This window comes from Rattus norvegicus, chromosome 3 (assembly GCF_021556685.1).
Source record: "Rattus norvegicus strain SHRSP/BbbUtx chromosome 3, alternate assembly SHRSP_T2T, whole genome shotgun sequence".
Classification (NCBI taxonomy): domain Eukaryota; kingdom Metazoa; phylum Chordata; class Mammalia; order Rodentia; family Muridae; genus Rattus; species Rattus norvegicus.
Genome location: NC_141536.1, coordinates 138,583,702 through 138,608,334, shown reverse-complemented (window position 1 = coordinate 138,608,334; position 24,633 = coordinate 138,583,702). Strand labels below are relative to the sequence as shown.

Here is a 24,633-nt window from a genome sequence, read left to right as displayed (position 1 = left end):
GCTAAGACCTTGTACTGCAAGATGGAAACTCCAGAAAGGCACTGTTGTCCATCATTTTCATGATTTGCATTTGTTTCTGCATGACTTTGAGCTAAGAATTCTCCTAAATATTTATTCTTTTGCATTATAACAGTGTACAGAAGAGGATGTAACTTAGCATGCTAAGAAAAGGCAAACCTATATGTGAAGGTATCCACATTCACTAAGTCTAAATACTTCCTCTTTTAGAAGAAAATCATTGCTTTGGAAATGGCTCCCATGCTTTCTTTAACTGCCACAGGAGGGAAAATCTTTCTCACCACTCCTGTCTAGATTGTTGGACTGGCAATTCATAGTACTCAACGTGACTCTATCAGAAATTATCTAAAACAAAATTGTTGGTTATTGTGGGGGATTTTCTTAAAGCTTTTGAATTTGGAAAACCGTTCTTTAATCTGGATCTTTTGAGTTAATAAGATCCATCTTTAATCTGAGCCACAGCTTACATATATTAAGGACACTAAAGATGATAGATACCTCGTTCTCTTTGTCTGCTTGCCCTACCTCTGCCTAAGAAGGTTGTTTGTTTGTTTGTTTGTTTGTTTTTTTCTGGTATTAGAGCCTGTTTCTTAGGAATTCTGATATATACTGAAGACCAGATGAAGCATGCAGCCACATGGACTAAACCACTACTGGATTCTTCAAGTTTTCACTGGTAGACAGGAAAGGTGGTCTAGTAGAACAACACAGCTCTTAATCCAATCTAATAAATCCATTTGCAAAATGATAGAGATTGAATCTATCAGTTCTCTTTATCTAGAGAATCTTTACTAATATAGCTGTGGGTTTTGTTGTTGTTCTTTGTTTGTTTATGGTACTGAGGAAGATGTGCTGCTTAACAAGAATGCTCCACCCTGTTGGTCATATGATTCCTCCTTTGCTCTGAGGGTTGTTTCATGACTATCACGCAAAAAGGATTAGCAGTTTACTTGAACACAGAAGAAGACACAAAACAAAAAAAATCGCTCCTTAATCATTAATATTTCGGGCACCAATGCAGATGGTGGTACCACAGATAACCTCACTGCAAATTTAGAAATGGGCTGTGCAAGTTATGCGCCTTAATTCTAGGTAGAAGAAGGGGAAGTGCCTACTGAGTGTTGTGATTTGAGCTTAGGCAAGTTCCAAAGCTGCAACATGGGAGGACAGAGGCACTGTCCACAAAGGGGAGAAGCAGGTGACTGAACATCTGGAAGCTGGAGTAATGGGTCCTCCCTGGACCTGGGTGGGAAAACAGATAAAAGTTGTGTGAAATGCAAAGCTCTGCAAATCTCCAAAGGGACTGGTCTGTGAGGAGTAGCCTTGGCCTGGAACTACTCCACTGAGTCCCCTCAGCACACTTTAACCCTAAGGGTGGTGCTTGTGTCACTAAGGACTCACTAGCCAATCAGAACATCCAAGTGGACCTGCCAATCAGAGTAAAAGGTCGGCTTTTCTGGATGGTTTCCTGCAAGTTCCTCTCTGAAGCTGAGCAGTCAGAAGTGTTTCTTTTTGTTCTGTTCTGAGTACAGCTGCTGGGTGCTACGCAGAGAGCTCAGGCAAGCTTAGAAGTCAGCACATGGTAAGTGCAGGGCCATCTCCAACAAATGGGAGGGAGCTGGTGTGGTGGGTTGTCCCTGGGGCTCTGTGGTAAACAACAGCCTGACAGAAGCAATGACTTGTGAGGTTCCTTGTGGTTTGGTTCCCTCCCTGGATCAGGAGATGGTCTGTGAATAAGTTCACTAGGGTGGCTCCATCTGCACAGAGTATTTGGGGAAAAGGCTTCTGTGTATAAACATCCTTGGCAGGATGCCAAACTCAGAGAGACCTAGTTTCTCTGCTATCTTCAGTAAGTTCTGGCCTTAGCAGTTAGCGTTTAGCTGTTAACATGAAGGTGTAAGATCTATTTGGAGTTAATTTTGTGGAGGTTGTAATACAAGGCATCTCATATGTTGGGTAGCTCTCCAATATTAAGCTGTGATGTAGAACAGTAAAATTAATAATGGAAAGGATTTATCAAAATTGAGTGACACCAAGTAGAATGCCTCGAGTGACGATTGCCTCTAAAACACTGGACAGATACACTGTATGCTTATCAGGCCTGTTAGAGAATAGAATGCTAGTATACATGTGTTTCTTTACCAGGATTAATATTTGTCTACAGACCATAACAAAGGAGACAACTCTGGCTTATAATAAGCCATAAGGCCCATCTTGATATCAAAGAACAGACTTCTAACAAGTGGCTCAAGGGGGCAATACATGGTCACCACCAATATTAATGTTTGGTGTGGCACGAGGTCTGTTTTTCTTCTTCTTCTTCTTCTTCTTCTTCTTCTTCTTCTTCTTCTTCTTCTTCTTCTTCTTCTTCTTCTTCTTCTTCTTCTTCTTCTTCTTCTTCTTCTTCTTCTTCTTCTTCTTCTTCTTCTCCTTGTAGAAAAGAAATACATATTTGTTTTATTCATACCAAGCTTAAACTTGTGTTAAACAAGTAAACCCTGAGAAGAGCACCGTGGTTAAGATTAGTCTGCTTTCCCAAAGAATTTTACAATTTAGTAAGTCAACAGGGGATTAAATGTCTTATATCTACCTGTGATCCTTAAATACAAAAACAGATTGGATAATCAACCCTGCATATTTATAACTCGGATTTGTTCTACTATAACCATTCCACACACACAACTGGCTCTGCATATACACTAGAAGTGATCAAGACAAAGTTTTAAAAACCTGTAAGAAATACATTTCTAACTAGAGAAGTTGCAAATTTCAAAAGGGCATGCAAAACCTAAACCCCAGACTCCCTTCTTAATGTTCAAAGAAATAGACTTTCTGTAAAAATATATACAATTTTCACAGACAAAAACATTTCATAAGTTTTCTTAAAAATTGAGGCGGTCCAGTTTCATAACTAACTAATGAACCTTATTGAGTCAAGTACCTTTTGGCCATCACTAGACTAATAAACTTAAGCATACCTGGGCCTGCTTAGAGCGCCTCCTCCTTCACCCTCTTGTACAGCACTGCGGCTTCTAGCCAGAGATTGGTTACTTGTAGGTTAAACATCCATTTTACACAAGTCACCACCATTGTCAGGGCTTCTCTGCCAGCACTAGGAGCAGAGTAATGGATGCTGCATACTTATTGAACTCTAGGACCAACCTGGTGACTGGCCCCTCTTCCATCTCCAGACAAGGAAATCAAACCTTTCTGTTCACCCTTTCATTCATTCTAGAAGTCCTCCATGGCCTCCCAAAGTTTGCTGAGAGCGAACTTCACTTCATTCAGACAGTGACTCTTCCAGAGGGAGCACTTTTCCCATGTATTTATTCTCGTTAGCCACAAATCTGTAGCCACTTTCTTTCTGCCCTGTTAAAATCCCAGGCAGCTTCAAGTGCACCTTCATAAACACATTTGTTCTCACGGAAGCATGTAGTTGGTGGCTGGAGGTTTTAGAGTTACCTATTGCACTCACAAGCTACCTTATTAGATATGCCAGACCAGCCCCTACTCCAGCAACACCCACAAAAGCCAGCAGCACATTTCTGATGCTGCCTTCTAGGTCCTGTAAGTGGAAGAACTCCACAAACCCATCCCATCCTCTTTGTTTCACAAGCCAGTTAAGCTTCGTCCTTACAAGAACAAGAACTTTTGTGATACTTTCTGCTAAAGGTGGATGCAGCTTTCTTGGTTTCAGCTCTTTAAGTGTTTGGCCACAAAGGCACCAAAAGAAATGAGTCACAATCCTGCCCCAGTTTGTTACGCCATCTTTGAAAACATGAGTCATCACTCGAGAAAAAGATTTAACATTGTCTTCGTGTTTAATGTCCAGTTTCAGAAGCATGCCCTGGAAGGCTGTCTCCTGGTTGAGCTGGGTGCTGTTGCCCATGCGCTGCAGGGTCTCCAGTGCCCTCCAGCCCGCCCCGCGGGGTCCTCTCCCAGAGGCTTCAGGTCCTTGGAGCCTGTCTCTGCTCCCGCAGGCAGCAGGAGATGATCTCCAGCGACTGGCTGTACAGTTCCTCAGTTTCCTGCTCAGGCGGCGGGGGGTCGGGGAGTGGGGGGGTGGGGGGTGGGGGGTGGCTTGGAGTGCATTGCCCTGGAGCTCTTAGCTGCCTCGCTCACGTGCTCCAGTAGGGGCAGGACCACTGGGCATTTGCTGAGCACCTCGGGCTCACACCCTTCCAGCTCCTCCTCTGGAGACATGATGGAGGTGGCCAAGGAGGCCATCTGCTCTGGAGGCACCGTGAGGAGGCCAAGGGACTTGGGCAGCCGCCTCCCTGCTGACGCGGTGAGGTCGGGGTTCTCCGCGCCCATGGGCAGAGGTCAAGCAACAACCGGGAGCAAGACAGCAGAGCGGCCTCCCCTCCCTACTTGCACTGGGCCTGGGCCTCCTTGGCCATCCCTGCCTGAGAGCCGCAGAGGGTAGTGCAACAGCGGCACAGGTTCAAGGGGATTACAGTGTTTCTCCACAGGCCAAACATGGTTGGGCAGGTTTAGGTCAGGGGAGAGCAGGGAAGGCCGCAACTCCAGACTGGAGGCACTTGGGAGTCTGGAGTACGGTTTCTTCTTAAGAAAAGCCTAGTTTTGCCACATGGGAAAACCACTCCTGGTGACAACTCTTTGAGACTAAAAACAGTGTTGTGTTGAGGACTGGCCTGATCAAGCAAGGCTTCTTATGAGGCCTTCATGTATGGAGAATGGCACAGCTCCTTCTCACTCTCCAGTGCCATTAACAGCCTGAGGCTTAGGCTTTGGGAGCTTCCCTAAGGTTCTGATGTAGTGAGAATAAAATAGAGCTCCTTCTCTAAAGCAAGGAGAGTGCATGGAAAAGGTGGTAGTGTTCCGGACCAGGGCATTTGGGGTTGGGTCACAATTTCCATATACAGTTTAGTGCCAAGAAGAGATCATTGTCTTTTTTCTTTTATTGGATATTTTTTATTTACATTTCAAATGTTATTCCCTTTCCTGGTTTCCCAGACATAAACCCCCTATCCCATCCTCCTCCCCTTCTTCTAAATGTATTCCCCTCCCCATCCCCCTCACCTTCCCAATCCCCTCCCCTAGACATTTCCTTACACTGGGGGATCAACCTTGGCAGGACCAAGGTCTTCTCCTTCCATTGATGCCAACGAGGCCATCCTCTGCTACATATGCAGCTGCAGCCATGGGTCCATCCATGTGTAGTCTTTGGGTAGTGGTTTAGTCCCTGGGAGCTCTGGTTGTTATTCTTTTGTGATTGCAAGCCCCTTTAGAAGAGCTTATTCTTATGGAAATGATAATAGCAAACACATGCTGGTTTTCTGTTTATAGAGTAACACAAATAACATGTTTTCCTTTTCATCAGTGAACAGCAAGTTTGGTATCAATTGTCATGATGTTACTGGGGTTACTACTCTCTATCATTTTGTGTTGCTCCATTCAATATTAAATGTTCTTGTAGAGAAAACACCTTATAAGTAGAATACCAATTTTATGAGTAGGGTGGGTAGTGACAAATTTGTAGCTTCATAAAAAGGGACAGGCTTATATGTATTCCTAGTGTTCTTCAGGTTTAATGTTTTTTTTTTAATTAAAAAAGTTCCTTCCTAAAAAGAAAAGGAAAAAGAAAATTTTTGTACATTGAGGGTAAATTATAACCCTTTACATCACCAAAATACATTGTAAAACTGATAGTGAAGTATTAAAAAATGACAGGGACCTTCCAGGGATGAGGATAGGTCAGTAAGAATTAGAAAAGTTAAATATTGTCAAATTGCATTAATGCCCATGTTCATTTATCATAATGAAAACTTGCCCTTTGTATAATTAATGTTTGCCAATAAAAACATAAACTGAAGGGACTGCAACCCCATAGGAAGAACAACAATATCAACTAACAGGACCTCCCAGAGCTCTCAGGGACTAAACCACCAACCAAACATGGATGGATCCACGACTTCAGCTACATATGTAGCAAAGAATTGCCTTTTCTGGCCTCAATGGGAGGGGAGATCCTTGGTCCTGTGGAGGCTTGTTGCCCTAGTGTATGGGGTGCTAGAAGGGTGAGGTGAGAGTAAGTGTGTAGGTGGGTGGGGGAGGAGCACTCTCTTAGAGGCAAAGGGGAGGAGATGGGGAGTTTGCAAAGGGGACAACATTTGAAATGTAAATAAATTAACTATCTAACTATTCTCTCTCTCTCTCTCTCTCTCTCTCTCTCTCTCTCTCTCTCTCTCTCTCTCTCTCCTATATTCTGCGGTTACTCCAGGATATATAGTCACATCTGAACACTTGGAAGTAAGATTTTGTGGTACGAGAGCATAAGACTTTTTCTTTACGTATCTGGGTTATGTCACTCACTGTGGACGTTTCTAGTCCAATACAGTAAGTTCATTATTTTATTTTTCTTTAGAGCTAACTGTACATATGTACTACAGTTTCATTATTCATTCTTCTGTTGAGGGACATTCAGGTTTTTTTTTTTCTATTTCCTGTCTTTTGGGACTAGATCAACAAGAAACTGGGCTTTTGAGAAGTTTATATTCAATCCTCAATTTATAATTTTCTTCATTTATTGAAAATAGATTCTTTTCCTATACCATATGCATCGATTATACTTTTTCCTCTCTCTGTTGCCCATTCCTTTTCTATCTCCCCTCCACTGCAGATCCTTACTGTCTCTCATTATCAAAGAAAATGCTTCTAGGGGACAGCAACCAAAGATGACAAAATAAAATATAATAAGATAAAACCGAAACTACCACATTTAGTCTGAGCAACGCAACCCAACAGAAGTAAAACAGCCTAAGGGGAGGCAGAAGAATCAAAGACTTACTTGTTCCCTACATGCAGGAGTAACCCTCACTTTTGAATGTTTATGGGTTTTTTCTTCTTAGTTCTCTATATATTCTGGACATTAACCCTCTGTCAGGTGGAAAATTGGCAAAGGTTTTCTCCCATTCTCTGGGCCAATCCAGAAGCATAGGCTATCTGTCCATTTTCAACTGTTTTTTCCTCTCTTTCTGCCAAGGTTTAAATCTTCCATTATAGATTCCCTTCACTTCCTTGGTCTGATTTATTGCAATATAATTTATTTTCTTTGAGTCTATGAAGAGTGAGAGTGCTTTCTATTTCTTTCTCTTTATGTTTGCTGCGATGTATAGAAAAGCTAATATCCCGTAGATATTGATTCTATAACTTGCCACATTGCCAAGTAACTTTATCATAGAAGTATTCTGGTGGAACTTTGGGGGTCACTAAGGTATAGTATCAGGTCATCTGTGAATGGAGATAGTTGATCATCTTTTCTTATTTTTATCTGTTCAATGTTTTTCTCTTTCTTATAGATTCAACGAGTACTTTGAGCACCACATTCAAAAGGGAGTAGTAGACATGGATCTCATTTCTGACGTTAGTGGGACTGATGCAGTCTTTTCCCAATTTCAGTTGATGTTGACTGTGGGTTCTCATACATAGCTTTTACTACAGTGGGGTACAGTCTCTCTGGTTCTATATTCTCCAGAACTTTCATCATGAAGGCATGTAAGATTTCTAAAAGGCTTTCCTGTGTCTACTAGGATGGTCCTGTGTTTGGGGTCTTTAAATTTACTAATGTGGTTTCTTACATTACATACATGCACATGTTTAGCCACCTTTGCACTCAGGGAGGACACCAACTTATCATGGTGGATAAAATCTGTGACGCACGTCTGCACTCTGTTTACAAGGACTTAATGAGCAGTTTTGTGCCTAGGTTATCAGGGTTGTTGGCCTGGCACTTTATTTTAATGCTGTGTCTTTGCATGGTTTTGATATTAGAGGGAACATGGTGACACTGGACTCATAGGAGCAGTTAGGAGAGTATTGCTTCTGTTCTAGTAGAGTTTTTGTTTGTTTGTTTGTTTGGTTTGGTTTTATGAATAGTTTAAGAAGGGTTGGTTGTTGATCTCTGGCCCTGGTTTTTATATTTAATGGCTCTTTAGCTGGAAGGCCTGTTATTAACAACTTCAAACTCTTCCCCTGTTACTGGTCTATTTAAGTTGTTGACTTCTTGGTGTAAGTGAAGTATTTTGGTGGAATCAAAAATTTAAATAATCCTTTAGGTTTTCAAGATTAAAGTAATGCATGGTTCTACAGTATTTCCTTATAATTGATGAATTTTGTTGGGGCCTCTTGTATTATTTCTCTTTTCATTTTCTATTCTGTTGAATTAGGGCCCTTTGTTCTATTGACCAGTTGGGCACAGGACCTGTCAATCTAAGAATAAGCTCTCAATTTCTTCATCCTTTGTATTGTTTTCTTTGATTTGTACATGATTTTCATACTTTCTTGCCATCCACTGGGTTATGATTTGATTTCATTTCAAACAATATATTGTATCATTAAGTCATTTATTTATGATTTTCTTAAATTTTTTTTTAATGTTAGCATGTAGATTATTAGTTTTCCTCCTGGGACTGTGTCAGTGTTTGTTGTCTTGCATTCCCTATTTCATTTGGTTCAGGCAACATGTTTTATTTCCTTTTTTTCCCAATTACTATTCAGTAATGAGTTGTTTTATATCTGTAAGTTTGTGAATTTCCTAGAGATTTGTTTGCTCTCAATTTTAAGTTTTGCTACATTTAGTCAGTTAAGACAGAAAGTTATTTCAGTCTTTGCAACATTTTAAAGGTTTGTTCTGTTTCTAGGATGTAACTTGTTTTAAAGAAGCTTCCATTTGCTTCTGAGGAGAAGGTGTAATCCTTGGTGTTTGTGTATTATATTATATAGATAACTGTTAAGCCCATTTAACGATGATGTCAGTTAATTCTGATATTTCCCTGTTGTTTTTGTTTGTTTCTTTTCTATTTTTTGTTTCTTGTTTTGTTTTGGTCCAGATGATCTGTCTATTAGAGAAAATGTTATACTGAAATCATCTACCAGGAATCTGAAAGTAGGTGGACCAGAGACATAGGGGAAAACAGAATACAACTGTTCTGGTAAAGAAATGTAGCAAGAAAATGACTTTATTACACACTTATATTTTAGTGTCTAACTCAGCCATCATTAGAGAAGTTTCCTCTTGTACTATGACAGAATATAAGTATAAAACCTCTAAAAGGACAATGTGCAAAGATATTCTTGAAACAATCTATTCTACTTGCAATGTCTCAATTAAATTTCTCCCATACAGGAAACTCTGTGGTGGAGGAGGCAGAAAGATTGTAAGAATATGTGGGGTTGGGAGAAATAAAAAAACAAGGTGGGAGGCAGGCTAAGCTGTGGCCTGGAGAGTGGCGTATGGGGAGAGACAGGAGAGTGGGACCAAGGGACAGAGTGATGAATGGAAACCAGTGGCTGACTGGCAGGGATTGGAGGATCATCTCTAGAATGTGCCAGGGACATGGGCTGGGAGAGGCTCCCAAGAGTCTATGAGGTTTACTTTAGCTGAGACTCCCAAATGGGATCTCAGTGGCACCTCCTATAGGCCGGCAGGACCTCAGGTGGAGAGATAAGGACACCAGCCCACTCAGGAAACTTGCGACCAAAATTTGTCCTGTGTAAAAGAAATGCAGTGATAATGATGGAGCAGTGACAGTGGGAATGGAAGACCCATCCCAAGAGCAAACATCAACTCTGACACTGTCAATGATACTCATATGCTTGCAGTCAGGAGCCTAGCATAAATGTCCTCTGAAAGGCTCCACCCAGCAACTAACTGACACACATTCAGAAGCCAACTGACAAACATTAGAAAGAGCTAGGGATGTCTTATGGAAGAGTTGGGGGAAGGACTGAGTGCCCAGAAGTGATGAAAACCCCACAGGAAGACCAACACAGTAAACTAACCTGGACCCTTGGAGGTTCTTAAAGACTGAGCTACCAAGGAAAAAGCATACACACATTAGACATATCCCCCCAACACAGTTATGTAGTAGATGTGAAGCTCAGTCTGTCTGCAGTTCTCCCCAAAATTGGAGCAGGGGCTGTCCTTAAAGCTGTTGCGTAATTTTGGATCCTGTCCCCCAAACTGGGCTACCTCGCCTGGCCTGAGCGGAAAGGATAAGCCTAGCCCTGCAGGATCTTGATGTTTAGGTGGGAGATAATCAGGTCTGGGGGCATCACCAGTGATCAGAGGAGAAGGGGAGTGCATGATGTAGGGAGGGACTGTGTGAGGATGCGAATGAGAGTAGTGAGGGCAATGATCCAGATAAAAAGTAAATGACTAAATGGAAAAAATATGTGCTGCGCCCAACCTCGACCAGCAAGGAAGACATGACCAGAGGAGATCTTCTTCAAGCAGTTTACTCAGGAACCTTGATACAATCTTCTGACCCCAGGGAGCCCCCGCACCACACTTAAATAGCTAGCGCTGGCCAATCCTAGCAAGCCACGTGGATCATGCAGATAGGCTGTCACTATTGGAAGCTAGCAGGCCAGGCAGGCATAGCCAAATAAGGACTTGTTTACTACAAGGAGCGCTCACCCTCGGGAGGGTGGAAGGCGGAAACCAGTGCCATCTTTGAGGCGTGGCACGTCGCAGCTCCTTACAGTTCCCCCTTTTTGTTTAATTAATCAAGCAGGCAAAGGCACCGCTGAGCGTGGCAACCCCCTCGTCTTAGGATCATCCCTTCATTAAACCCATCTCAGGACACCTCGTCGCCCACAAGGTTCCATGCCTTAGGTAGAAGGGAAGTTGCCTGTCACTGGGCAGGGTCACTCACACATACTCAGGGGCGAGGTGCAACTAGGTCTTCTGAATGACAGTAAGCCAGGCTTGAGGGGACTGTCCTGCTTCAATGGCTGTAAATGCCTGTACTATCATAGCCGTGTGCCACCTCTGAACAAACCTCATTCTACAGAGACACCACAGGCTCACTAGGGAGACCAGCAGCAAGAGTCCAGCTAGGGCTCCCATACCCACCCACTCCCTCAGATGATTCATAGCAGCGCAATCCAAGATGACAATCCCGTAGCCAGTCTAGCATCCGCACGTGTGGAGTTCATGGTCACGATGGCTACACGTAGCTGATCCATTAAGAAATTGAATTCTCCAGTCCAATTACCTAAAAGATAACTTGACAACTCTTTAGACAAATTAGAGGAGTGGGCTTAAAGGTCATGAGGTATCGGTATCGGCATGAGTCTCGGAAACACTGATAGTATCCTCCACCGGGGCTCCGTTTGGACCAGCATTTGGGTCACACTGAGAAGTGTCAGCAACAGCAGGATCTTCATTCTTGTTGTATCTCCTGGTCAATCTTTCAGGGACCCACAACGGATCTTTCCGGTCCTGAGGAAACACACAAACAGACCCTCTTGCCCACGACAACACAGGATCTGGCCCATGCCATAAGCCAGTGATCACATCTTTCCATTTCACATAACCTTTCAACATGCCTGCCCGACACTGATGTCGGTCAGCAGCAGAAAGGCCATCATCATCCAAATTTAAAAAATTAAGAGTAAAAAGGGCTAAGGATATCTGTTCCTTGGGAGTTCTGCCATGGCCTATTCCCCCTTTTTGTTTAATTATGCATTCCTTTAATGTATGATGAGCTCACTCAACAATACCTTGTTCTTGGGGATTATAAGGCAGGCCATGGCTCAACTGCACATCCATCTGTTTACAAAAGGATTTGAAAGATTGGGCAGTGTATGCTGGGCCATTATCAGTTTTTAAGTGTTGAGGCTTTCCCCAAGCAGCTGAGGCTTCTAGGCAGTGTCCAATAACATTGCGTGCCTTTTCCCCACTCATAGGGGTAGCATGAATAACACCTGAACAAGTATCCACAGAAACATGAATGTATTTTAGAGTCCCAAATCCAGATATGTGAGTTACATCCATTTGCCAAATCTTTAAAGGCAGTAAGCTTATGGGATTAACCCCCACACTAGGGGGATGATGGAAAGTGATACACTGTTGACATCCTAAAACTATCTGTCGAGCATCTGCTCGCGACAGATGAAACTTCTGCTGTAAGGTTTTGGTAGGCACATGAAATTGTTGATGAAACTGTCGGGCTTGATCCAATGATGAGCTTAAGAAGATAAACTCCATTTGGGTACATCTATCCACAAGATCATTTCCCTCACTGAGAGGACCAGGCAAACCTGTATGAGCTCTAATATGTTGGACAAAAAACTTGCGACCTCTTTCCCAGATCAATTCCTGAGGTTCCCTCAGCAGCTGGCATACCGTGCTACTAATTTTAATAGGACCAGCCACTTCTAACATCTTAACTGCATAAACAACATATGATGAATCAGAGAGCAAATTAAAGGCAAAAGAACAATTTTTAAAAACTTCCAGCACAATTTTGAGTTCAATTACTTGTGGAGAGCCGGGTTGATATTGACACAAAATTGGCTCTTGATGGTCAACCATATAGGCTCCACAGCCATTTTTGGATCCATCTGTAAAAATGTTTGGCGCCCCCTGTATAGGAACACTGGAGGTAACCTTAGGAAAGATCACGGGATGTTCCTTAAAGAAGGATAGCAAAGGGTGTTTTGGATAATGATTATCTATCTCTCCATGGAATACACAGCGTAATATAGCCCAATCATCCACAGTGCCACACAAGATCTTCATCTGCTGACCTGTATAGGGCACTATGATCGAGGTTGGGGAAACACCAAAAAATTGTATGCACTGTTGGATCCCATTCAGGGCTAATCCTGCAACGGCTGTTGGATAATACTCTACTGATCTAGCTGGAGAAGCTCTGGGATAAACCCAAAGCAGAGGGCCATCTTGCCACAACAATCCTGTAGGCTGCATGTAGGTGGCTGGAATGCATAGCACAATGTCTGTACCCTCCTTCCATCGATGTAAAATTGCGCCTTGTAATCCTTTTTCAACCTTTTTTAAAGCTTCCCTTGCTTCATCAGTCAATTGTCTAGGAGAATCCAAGGCTGAATCTCCAACCAAAGTATTATACAATGGTTTTAATTCATAATCTGGTAATTTTAAGTAACATGTAACCCAATTAATATCTCCCAATAATTTTTGAAAATCATTAAGAGTCTTAAGATTATCTTTCCTCAATTCAACCTTCTGGGGGATAATGGTATAAGGGCTTACTTTTGCTCCTAAATAATTTACAAGATTGCCTTTTTGTACCTTTTTGGGGGCAATAAACAAACCCTTACCCTCTAATAATTTAACTAAGTCTCCATGTCTCTGCCCAGGCTGCCCGCCCACTTCCTGCCGCTAAATTGGCAACAGCCTATTCATTGGCATATTCAATTAGAAAAGCTCTCCAATCTAGATACTGTCCTGGACTAAGACAGGCCCGAGCAAGGTTAGTCCAATCACTAGGAGTCATGCAAAATCTGTGTAAGGCCTCAACCTGAGCTATGGTAAATGAGGCCGTAATGCCATATGTCCTGACTGATTCCACCAGGGACTTGATCACCTTAAAGTCTAAAGGCTCATGATACCTTTGTTGATTAGCATCCACATTAACAGGATAGGCCAGATGTAGTTCTGTGCCGACTGCCTTCCACACTTCTGGGCAGAATGTACTACCCGAAACTCTACTTCCTCCCTCTACAACATTGCAGGGAGGAGGAGCCGAGGGGAACCACCCAGGAGGTTCCTCCGCCATTTTAGGCTTTTTCCTTTTCTTCTTCTATCTATTCCTTAGAGACTGTTTCCACATTTGATCTATCAACTCCTGTAACTCTTCTTCTGAATCTGTTTTGTCTGTTTCCTCCTCTGTATCTGTCTTTTCTGAGTCTGTCTCCTTTGTGCTTCCCTGCTTTTCTGACCTCTCCTCTTGAAGCATTTCTAGGGCAACTTGCCCCTTCTCTATAGCTGCCTGACAACATTTTTGATCCTCAAGGCAACTACACACTAAGCACCACACTGGACGGACCCCAGGTCTTAGAATCCCCTGTTCCCAGGCAAAATCAAGGTCTTTCCCTAATTTTTCCCAACTTGCCACAGTAAGATTACCAGAGACTGCGAACCAGGGTGCAATGGCATCGCATTCGCTCAGAAATCTCTCTATGGTGCTCCTTTTTATTTTTAGTTTCTTTCGCTCAAACAGCTCTTGAAGAGCCAGAAAAATTGGACGAGACTGTGAGGTCCCCATGACAAAAACTTTCTATGCTGCTACAGCTAAATTCACCGCGCGTCTTGCTACTTTTGGTTCGCTGCTGCCGCGAACTTTACTTTCAGTTCGCAGCTACCTCGAACTTTACTTTCAGTTCGCTGCTATCACGAACTTTACTTGCTCACTACCCTGAGACTTTATAGCCGCTTATTTCCTGTGGTCCCTATGGTCACACCTTACCTTGGGAATTTTCCAGCACTGCCCTGACTGCAAGAAGTTCTGATCTCAGGAGGTCCCCGTACGGGCCACCACTTGCCGCACCCAACCTCGACCAGCAAGAAAGACACGACCAGAGGAGATCTTCTTCAAGCAGTTTACTCAGGAACCTCAATATAATCTTCTGACCCCGGGAGCCCCCGCACCACACTTAAATAGCTAGCGCTGGCCAATCCTAGCAAGCCACGTGGGTCATGCAGATAGGCTGTCACTATTCGGAAGCTAGCAGGCCAGGCAGGCATAGCCAAATAAGGACTTGTTTACTACAAGGAGCGCTCACCCTCGGGAGGGTGGAAGGCGGAAACCAGCGCCATCTTTGAGGCGCGGCACATCGCAGCTCCCTACAAATATGTATACACACATGTATGTACATATAATATTTATTTTTATATACACATATTTATTTATATATAAAAACACATATTTATATATAGACTGTGGCAGCATGCACAGGTTTGAGCTGAATGAGATTCCAGAGGTGAGAAAAGTGGACCCAAACCTCCATTCCTAACTCAGAAACTATCTCCAGTTCATAAAAATTTACATAGGAAAAATTAGTTCTCTCTAAAGGAGTCTTTGTGGGTTTACAAAACACACTTAAGAGCAGACCCCCATGCCCTGAAGTAGATAACTGATGCAAAATGAACTCAGAGACATTTTGGAAGGACTTTTTTGTTTCTTTCCTTGCTTGTTTGTTTCCTGGTGCTTTGTTTTGCCCCGTACCCTCACCCCCCTTACAGGAATTTTGCTACATACTCTTTTTTGTGGTTTTGTGGGATATTTTTCTGTGCATGTGAATGTGTGTGTCTCTGTGTCTATATATATTTCTTGGGCTTTTTCTTTGGCTTTAGTTTTGCCCCTTTGTTTGCTTTTTTCTTATTGTGATTTGTTTTCATTTTGTCTTATTTTTGGTCATTATCATTTTATTTCTTTTTAAGATGCCTGATTCTTTTCTGTTGAAGAAGAGATGGTAGTGGACTTGGGAGGGTGGGAATATATAGAGAATCTGGGAAGAATTGGAGGACGTTGAACCATAATCAGAAAATTATGTATAAAAAATCTATTGTCAATTTTGTTTAAATCCCATACTCATACTAATTTGATCTTGGCCCTGTACTTTATTTAGGATTATAAATGCTGCAGGTCAATATCTCAAATGTTTGAGTAATGATTTTCATAGGCAACTACAGAGGACTTTTAGAAAGGTCATCCTGTGCAAGCGTAAGACTCAACTGTGTGCTGCCTACAAGAAAGACACATTTATCTAGGTGTCTGGACTAGATTTTCAGTCTTACACTCACATCTATCTTCCATAAAGCTGTGGTTATTTCTGTGTAAAGGGGAAGAAAGATGACCAGACATTAGAGTTTTAATTCCTAATCACCTTTTACACTTCTGCCTTACAGTCAAGACAGAACTGCTGGAGAATATCAACTTCTGACTGAGGAGGGAATGTAGAACTTACTCTTTTAAGGTCTCTACCTGTCACCTACCTGACCAATTTCTTTCTCTTAGTATCAGCAAAATCAATTTGATATCAATATAGCCCTTCTTGCTCCATCATTCTTTGCCTAGTGTCTATGTTGTAAACCAAATGTTAAAGCAATAGAAGTCTTTTTATAGAAGCTCTCTTTCTGCCAGGTAGGATTTTATACTTGTTCAGTCTGACAGCCTTTCACCTGATGTTTTTAGTCTTCATATTGCATCATCACTGATATAATTGATCATCATAAAAAAGAGTAGGAACTCTCTGCTCCCAGACCCGGTGAGAGAGAGACCCAACCGCCTGGTCAGGTGGGCACTCCTGAGGCTGCAGAGCGGAAGAGACCACCAACACTGCTCACCCCTGCCCACATCCCTGGCCCAAGAGGAAACTGTATAAGGCCTCTGGGCTCCCGTGGGGGAGGGCCCAGGAGCGGCAGGACTTCTGCGCCTGAGACACCGCCGGAACCTGAAAGAAACAGACCGGATAAACAGTTCTCTGCACCCAAATCCCGTGGGAGGGAGAGCTAAACCTTCAGAGAGGCAGACAAGCCTGGGAAACCAGAAGAGACTGCTCCCTGCACACACATCTCGGACGCCAGAGGAAAAAGCCAAAGACCATCTGGAACCCTGGTGCACTGAAGCTCCCGGAAGGGGCGGCACAGGTCTTCCTGGTTGCTGCCGCTGCAGAGAGCCCCTGGACAGCACCCCACGAGCAAACCTGAGCCTCGGGACCACAGGTAAGACCAAATTTTCTGCTGCAAGAAAGCTGCCTGGTGAACTCAAGACACAGGCCCACAAGAACAGCTGAAGACCTGTAGAGAGGAAAAACTACACGCCCGAAAGCAGAACACACTGTCCCCATAACTGACTGAAAGAGAGGAAAACAGGTCTACAGCACTCCTGACACACAGGCTTATAGGTCAGTCTAGCCACTGTCAGAAATAGCAGAACAAAGTAACACTAGAGATAATCTGATGGCGAGAGGCAAGCGCAGGAACCCAAGCAACAGAAACCAAGACTGCATGCCATCATCGGAGCCCAATTCTCCCGCCAAAACAAACATGGAATGTCCAAACACACCAGAAAAGCAAGATCTAGTTTCAAAATCATATTTGATCATGATGCTGGAGGACTTCAAGAAAGACATGAACACACTTAGGGAAACACAGGAAATCATTAATAAACAAGTAGAGGCCTACAGAGAGGAATGGCAAAAATCCCTGAAAGAATTCCAGGAAAACACAAACAAACAGATGAAGGAATTAAAAATGGAAATAGAAGCAATCAAGAAAGAACACATGGAAACAACCCTGGATATAGAAAACCAAAAGAAGAGACAAGGAGCTGTAGATACAAGCTTCACCAACAGAATACAAGAGATGGAAGAGAGAATCTCAGGAGCAGAAGATTCCATAGAAATCATTGACTCAACTGTCAAAGATAATGTAAAGCGGAAAAAGCTACTGGTCCAAAACATACAGGAAATCCAGGACTCAATGAGAAGATCAAACCTAAGGATAATAGGTATAGAAGAGAGTGAAGACTCCCAGCTCAAAGGACCAGTAAATATCTTCAACAAAATCATAGAAGAAAACTTCCCTAACCTAAAAAAAGAGATACCCATAGGCATACAAGAAGCCTACAGAACTCCAAATAGATTGGACCAGAAAAGAAACACCTCCCGTCACATAATTGTCAAAACACCAAACGCACAAAATAAAGAAAGAATATTAAAAGCAGTAAGGGAAAAAGGTCAAGTAACATATAAAGGGAGACCTATCAGAATCACACCAGACTTCTCGCCAGAAACTATGAAGGCCAGAAGATCCTGGACTGATGTCATACAGACCCTAAGAGAACACAAATGCCAGCCCAGGTTACTGTATCCAGCAAAACTCTCAATTAACATTGATGGAGAAACCAAGATATTCCATGACAAAACCAAATTTACACAATATCTTTCTACAAATCCAGCACTACAAAGGATAATAAATGGTAAAGCCCAACATAAGGAGGCAAGCTATACCCTAGAAGAAGCAAGAAACTAATCGTCTTGGCAACAAAACAAAGAGAATGAAAGCACACAAACATAACCTCACATCCAAATATGAATATAAAGGGAAACAATAATCACTATTCCCTAATATCTCTCAATATCAATGGCCTCAACTCCCCAATAAAAAGACATAGATTAACAAACTGGATACGCAACGAGGACCCTGCATTCTGCTGCCTACAGGAAACACACCTCAGAGACAAAGACAGACACTACCTCAGAGTGAAAGGCTGGAAAACAACTTTCCAAGCAAATGGTCAGAAGAAGCAAGCTGGAGTAGCCATTCTAATATCAAATAAAATCAATTTCCAACTAAAAGTCATCAAAAAAGATAAGGAAGGACACTTCATATTCATCAAAGGAAAAATCCACCAAGATGAACTCTCAATCCTAAATATCTATGCCCCAAATACAAGGGCACCTACATACGTAAAAGAAACCTTACTAAAGCTCAAAACACACATTGCACCTCACACAATAATAGTGGGAGATTTCAACACCCCACTCTCATCAATGGACAGATCATGGAAACAGAAATTAAACAGTGATGTCGACAGACTAAGAGAAGTCATGAGCCAAATGGACTTAACGGATATTTATAGAACATTCTATCCTAAAGCAAAAGGATATACCTTCTTCTCAGCTCCTCATGGTACTTTCTCCAAAATTGACCATATAATTGGTCAAAAAACGGGCCTCAACAGGTACAGAAAGATAGAAATAATCCCATGCGTGCTATCGGACCACCACGGCCTAAAACTGGTCTTCAATAACAATAAGGGAAGAATGCCCACATATACGTGGAAATTGAACAATGCTCTACTCAATGATAACCTGGTCAAGGAAGAAATAAAGAAAGAAATTAAAAACTTTTTAGAATTTAATGAAAATGAAGATACAACATACTCAAACTTATGGGACACAATGAAAGCTGTGCTAAGAGGAAAACTCATAGCGCTGAGTGCCTGCAGAAAGAAACAGGAAAGAGCATATGTCAGCAGCTTGACAGCACACCTAAAAGCTCTAGAACAAAAAGAAGCAAATACACCCAGGAGGAGTAGAAGGCAGGAAATAATCAAACTCAGAGCTGAAATCAACCAAGTAGAAACAAAAAGGACCATAGAAAGAATCAACAGGACCAAAAGTTGGTTCTTTGAGAAAATCAACAAGATAGATAAACCCTTAGCCAGACTAACGAGAGGACACAGAGAGTGCGTCCAAATTAACAAAATCAGAAATGAAAAGGGAGACATAACTACAGATTCAGAGGAAATTCAAAAAATCATCAGATCTTACTATAAAAACCTATATTCAACAAAATTTGAAAATCTTCAGGAAATGGACTATTTCCTAGACAGATACCAGGTATCAAAGTTAAATCAGGAACAGATAAACCAGTTAAACAACCCCATAACTCCTAAGGAAATAGAAGCAGTCATTAAAGGTCTCCCAACCAAAAAGAGCCCAGGTCCAGATGGGTTTAGTGCAGAATTCTATCAAACCTTCATAGAAGACCTCATACCAATATTATCCAAACTATTCCACAAAATTGAAACAGATGGAGCCCTACCGAATTCCTTCTACGAATCTACAATTACTCTTATACCTAAACCACACAAAGACACAACAAAGAAAGAGAACTTCAGACCAATTTCCCTTATGAATATCGACGCAAAAATACTCAATAAAATTCTGGCAAACCGAATTCAAGAGCACATCAAAACAATCATCCACCATGATCAAGTAGGCTTCATCCCAGGCATGCAGGGATGGTTTAATATACGGAAAACCATCAACGTGATCCATTATATATACAAACTGAAAGAACAGAACCACATGATCATTTCATTAGATGCTGAGAAAGCATTTGACAAAATTCAACACCCCTTCATGATAAAAGTCCTGGAAAGAATAGGAATTCAAGGCCCGTACCTAAACATAGTAAAAGCCATATACAGCAAACCAGTTGCTAACATTAAACTAAATGGAGAGAAACTTGAAGCAATCCCACTAAAATCAGGGACTAGACAAGGCTGCCCACTCTCTCCCTACTTATTCAATATAGTTCTTGAAGTTCTAGCCAGAGCAATCAGACAACAAAAGGAGATCAAAGGGATACAGATCGGAAAAGAAGAGGTCAAAATATCACTATTTGCAGATGATATGATAGTATATTTAAGTGATCCCAAAAGTTCTACCAGAGAACTACTAAAGCTGATAAACAACTTCAGCAAAGTGGCTGGGTATAAAATTAACTCAAATAAATCAGTTGCCTTCCTCTATACAAAAGAAAAACAAGCCGAGAAAGAAATTAGGGAAACGACACCCTTCATAATAGACCCAAATAATATAAAGTACCTCGGAGTGACTTTAACCAAGCAAGTAAAAGATCTGTACAATAAGAACTTCAAGACACTGAAGAAAGAAATTGAAGAAGACCTCAGAAGATGGAAAGATCTCCCATGCTCATGGATTGGCAGGATTAATATAGTAAAAATGGCCATTTTACCAAAAGCAATCTACAGATTCAATGCAATCCCCATCAAAATACCAATCCAATTCTTCAAAGAGTTAGACAGAACAATTTGCAAATTCATCTGGAATAACAGAAAACCCAGGATAGCTAAAGCTATCCTCAACAATAAAAGGACTTCAGGGGGAATCACTATCCCTGAACTCAAGCAGTATTACAGAGCAATAGTGATAAAAACTGCATGGTATTGGTACAGAGACAGACAGATAGACCAATGGAATAGAATTGAAGACCCAGAAATGAACCCACACACCTATGGTCACTTGATTTTTGACAAAGGAGCCAAAACCATCCAATGGAAAAAAGATAGCATTTTCAGCAAATGGTGCTGGTTCAACTGGAGGTCAACATGTAGAAGAATGCAGATCGATCCATGCTTATCACCCTGTACAAAGCTTAAGTCGAAGTGGATCAAGGACCTCCACATCAAACCAGACACACTCAAACTAATAGAAGAAAAACTAGGGAAGCATCTGGAACACATGGGCACTGGAAAAAATTTCCTGAACAAAACACCAATGGCTTATGCTCTAAGATCAAGAATTGACAAATGGGATCTCATAAAACTGCAAAGCTTCTGTAAGGCAAAGGACACTGTGGTTAGGACAAAACGGCAACCAACAGATTGGGAAAAGATCTTTACCAACCCTACAACAGATAGAGGCCTTATATCCAAAATATACAAAGAACTCAAGAAGTTAGACCGCAGGGAAACAAATAACCCTATTAAAAAATGGGGTTCAGAGCTAAACAAAGAATTCACAGCTGAGGAATGCCGAATGGCTGAGAAACACCTAAAGAAATGTTCAACATCTTTAGTCATAAGGGAAATGCAAATCAAAACAACCCTGAGATTTCACCTCACACCAGTGCGATTGGCTAAGATCAAAAACTCAGGTGACAGCAGATGCTGGCGAGGTTGTGGAGAAAGAGGAACACTCCTCCATTGTTGGTGGGATTGCAGACTGGTAAAACCATTCTGGAAATCAGTCTGGAGGTTCCTCAGAAAATTGGACATTGAACTGCCTGAGGATCCAGCTATACCTCTCTTGGGCATATACCCAAAAGATGCCTCAACATATAAAAGAGACACGTGCTCCACTATGTTCATCGCAGCCTTATTTATAATAGCCAGAAAATGGAAAGAACCCAGATGCCCTTCAACAGAGGAATGGATACAGAAAATGTGGTACATCTACACAATGGAATACTACTCAGCTATCAAAAACAACGAGTTTATGAAATTCGTAGGCAAATGGTTGGAACTGGAAAATATCATCCTGAGTGAACTAACCCAATCACAGAAAGACATACATGGTATGCACTCATTGATAAGTGGCTATTAGCCCAAATGCTTGAATTACCCTAGATCCCTAGAACAAACGAAACTCAAGACGGATGATCAAAATGTGAATGCTTCACTCCTTCTTTAAATGAGGAAAAAGAATACCCTTGGCAGGGAAGGGAGAGGCAAAGATTAAAACAGAGACTGAAGGAACACCCATTCAGAGCCTGTCCCACATTTGGCCCATACATATACAGCCACCCAATTGGACTAGATGGATGAAGCAAAGAAGTGCAGACCGACAGGAGCCGGATGTAGATCGCTCCTGAGAGACACAGCCAGAATACAGCAAATACAGAGGCGAATGCCAGCAGCAAACCACTGAACTGAGAATAGGTCCCCTATTGAAGGAATCAGAGAAAGAACTGGAAGAGCTTGAAGGGGCTCGAGACCCCAAAAGTACAACAATGTCAAGCAACCAGAGCTTCCAGGGACTAAGCCACTACCTAAAGACTATACATGGACTGACCCTGGACTCTGACCCCATAGGTAGCAATGAATATCCTAGTAAGAGCACCAGTGGAAGGGGAAGCCCTGGGTCCTGCTAAGACTGAACCCCCAGTGAACTAGTCTATGGGGGGAGGGCGGCAATGGTGGGAGGGTTGGGAGGGGAACACCCATAAGGAAGGGGAGGGGGGAGGGGGATGTTTGCCCGGAAACCGGGAAAGGGAATAACACTTGAAATGTATATAAGAAATACTCAAGTTAATAAAAAAAAAAAAAAAAAAAAAAAGTCAGGTTCTGGGAACAGACTGGAAGGAGTTAGAAAAAAAAAAAAAAAAAGAGTAGGAAAGGGAGGGATAAAATCTGCCAGAACTGAAAATCTGCATGTAAAATTTGACTATCCTAAATATAACTTTCAATAGGGTACTGCTGAGTGGAAGTTGGGCTGATAATATGAACTTTGATGAATAAGTTATTCCATGTGCTGTATATAATGTGAGTGGTGCCAGAAAAATAAGATGTGGGAGAGGTCACTGTGCAAAATGAAGGTCAGTTCACTGGTGTGGCCAACTGCTCTGAGATGTGAGTATTCTCTGGACTTCCTAAAGACTCCTGACTCTTGAGTTCACCAGACTGACAACAGGTGACTAAAATAAACACAAGGTATATGTGTATGACTCCTTCATACTTGGTTATGTTTGCTTGACATAGAATGGCACCAGGAATAGCCTGAATGTGAGGGGAGACATGTTTTAGTAAACTGTAATATCTATAATCTACTTGCATCTTGGGGTAGTAAATACTAGAATGGGCCTGACAGTAGTAAAATGTATATTATGTGGTGAGGATATACACTTTCTTTACTTGTTATATATTTGGGCTACATGGCTGATCTGCAAGTATGTTCTAAGTATCTCATTTATGAGCCTGACAATCAGCTTAGTGGTAAAGGTACTTGGCACTCAACCTCATGACATGAATTTGATCATTTGAATCCATGTAAAGGTGGAAAGAAAAACTAACTCCACAAAATTATCCTTTGATTTCAGGTATGTGTCATGGACCATGCTCACTGTGTAATGTACTTTATAATCACACACACATTATACACAACTAACCGCGCATATATTTACACACCCCCCACACACAGAGAGAGAGGGAGAGAGAGAGAGAGAGAGAGAGAGAGAGAGAGAGAGAGATAATACTAGTTATTTTCTTTTTGATGGCTTCCCAGACAAAAGCACCTGCTTCTAATCATTATGACCTTAGTTCATATTGACTCCCACAAATTGTTCTTCCACACACAATCTGTGTTTCATATGTCCCAACACACACACACACACACACACACACACACAATGCAATTTAAAATTATAAATACATAAGGAAATGAATAACAAAACTAAAACTAAACAAAATGAAAGATATTATCATGTGACATACTTCCAATCTATATGTGGGTCACTGGTCAGCAGCACTGGTCACCTGACATCAGATGGCATGATTTCTCCTCTGGTGCATCTCTGTGAACAAATTTGATTGTGAAAAAGAACCTTTTATGTGTCTACTTCACTGTATACATTTCACATGGGGATGCAATACAGTTACTTACAGACAGCTGAGTCTTCCTGATTTAGTGCTTGTGATTTATGGAAGCACTGTGGTCAGGCTATGGTTCATTCTTACATGAGGAACATCCTGTGTGATCAGTCTCCCCTTTGGCCTTTGGGTTATGAATCTGTTGATCCCATCTAATGACAATGCACACTCCCTCGGTGAGCATCACACATTTTCCTAAAAGTTTTTCAGATGTTCTGTCTCAAACCCTCAGTTGGTCTCTCATACATCTGTATTTTTTGGTAATCTGACAAATGCCTAAGGTGGCCTCTGTAGAATCACAGGTGCTTGGTTATGGAGAAATGCCTCAGGAATTAGGAACATTGGCTGTTCTTGCAGATCAGGAGTCAATATCTAGCACATGCATATAGATCGTAACCACCTATGTCAGGTACACTGGATGCACTGTCCTTTTCTAGCCTTGAAGGCACAGGTACTCAAGGCAGCACATGTTTCAACATGGAGAAAACACACACACACACACACACACACACACACACACACACACACACACACACACAAAGCTAAATCTTAAAAAAAACTCTAGCATTCATTCTGTTCAGTTACTGTCTTCTGTTGAGTTCTGTAGTGTGGTCCTTGTCTGCACTAATTTGACCAGCTTCTTAGTTTTATAATTCAGTTCTGGAAATGTTGTAGAATGCTGCAGTTCCTTTTTCTTGCGTGGTCAACTTGGAAACTTACCTGATATATCTCCTAAAGTCCTGTGTCTAGAGAATTTTCTTTAATCGTTTCCTTCCTTCCTTCCTTCCTTCCTTCCTTCCTTCCTTTTCCTTTCCTTTTCCTTCTTTCTTTCCTTCTTTCTTTCCTTCTTTCTTTCTTT

At 41.8% G+C, this 24,633-nt stretch overlaps 1 protein-coding gene and 1 pseudogene across 3 annotated transcripts in view; one reads left to right on the top strand and one right to left on the bottom strand.

Moving 5' to 3' along the window:
• Positions 1-24,633, top strand: part of 3300002I08Rikl1 (RIKEN cDNA 3300002I08 gene like 1) — a 130,110-nt gene that overhangs the window by 28,320 nt on the left and 77,157 nt on the right. The gene's annotated exons all lie outside the window — the stretch shown is intronic.
• On the bottom strand, positions 3,497-5,598 carry Mcl1-ps1 (MCL1 apoptosis regulator, BCL2 family member, pseudogene 1; annotated as a pseudogene). Its single transcript, XR_015683866.1, has one exon. The product of XR_015683866.1 is annotated as an MCL1 apoptosis regulator, BCL2 family member, pseudogene 1 (transcript).